Below are 767 nucleotides of genomic sequence, written 5' to 3'. Positions count from 1 at the left end.
ATAGATTCCAATTTCTTGAATTTTGAGTTGTTGCCGAAGCAACCAATGGTTTCTCTGATAGAAACAAACTCGGACAAGGAGGTTTCGGTACGGTATACAAGGTCTGTATTCTGTAATATTATATATTAATCGTTAGATATAGTTACTTTAAGCATTAAGGGTTATGTTATGAAAAATTAAAGTTTTAATTAATTGCAATGAATATATATGTGATCGCAGGGAATACTACCCGATGGTAGTGAAGTCGCCGTAAAACGACTGGCGAACACCTCATCCCAAGGGATGACAGAATTCAAGAATGAAATCGAAACCATTTTAAATGTCCTGCACCTGAACCTTGTACGGTTGTTAGGTTGCTGCTGCGAAGGAGAAGAGATCATTTTGATCTATGAGTATTTGGAAAACGCAAGCTTAAATCACTATATTTTCGGTTAGTGTTTACTGTTTAATTTATCCTCTCTTTTTTCTCCTTCTATCAACTTTATAATTTTATTTCCATCTAATAATCTTATATAATATGAGAAGGTTTTTCTCAACTTTTGCTAAGGAGATGACACTTGGCTTCATATATTTCTGACATCTGTATTTTTTTGTTTGGGCCTAACTAAATTATATCTAATTAATTACAGGCCCATAAAACTAAAAAAAAAAATCATCTATTTTTTCTTTCTCCCTTCTTTAGTCAGAAATATATGCAGCCTCCAAAAATTTAAAGCCACCTTATATCAGTCTGTGGTTGGTTTCATCTTGGAACTATACCAACATTA

The sequence above is a fragment of the Camelina sativa genome, chromosome 2, assembly GCF_000633955.1.
Source record: "Camelina sativa cultivar DH55 chromosome 2, Cs, whole genome shotgun sequence".
Lineage (NCBI taxonomy): Eukaryota > Viridiplantae > Streptophyta > Magnoliopsida > Brassicales > Brassicaceae > Camelina > Camelina sativa.
The sequence above is the reverse complement of the archived record's forward strand: the minus strand, read 5'-3'. Positions refer to the sequence as shown.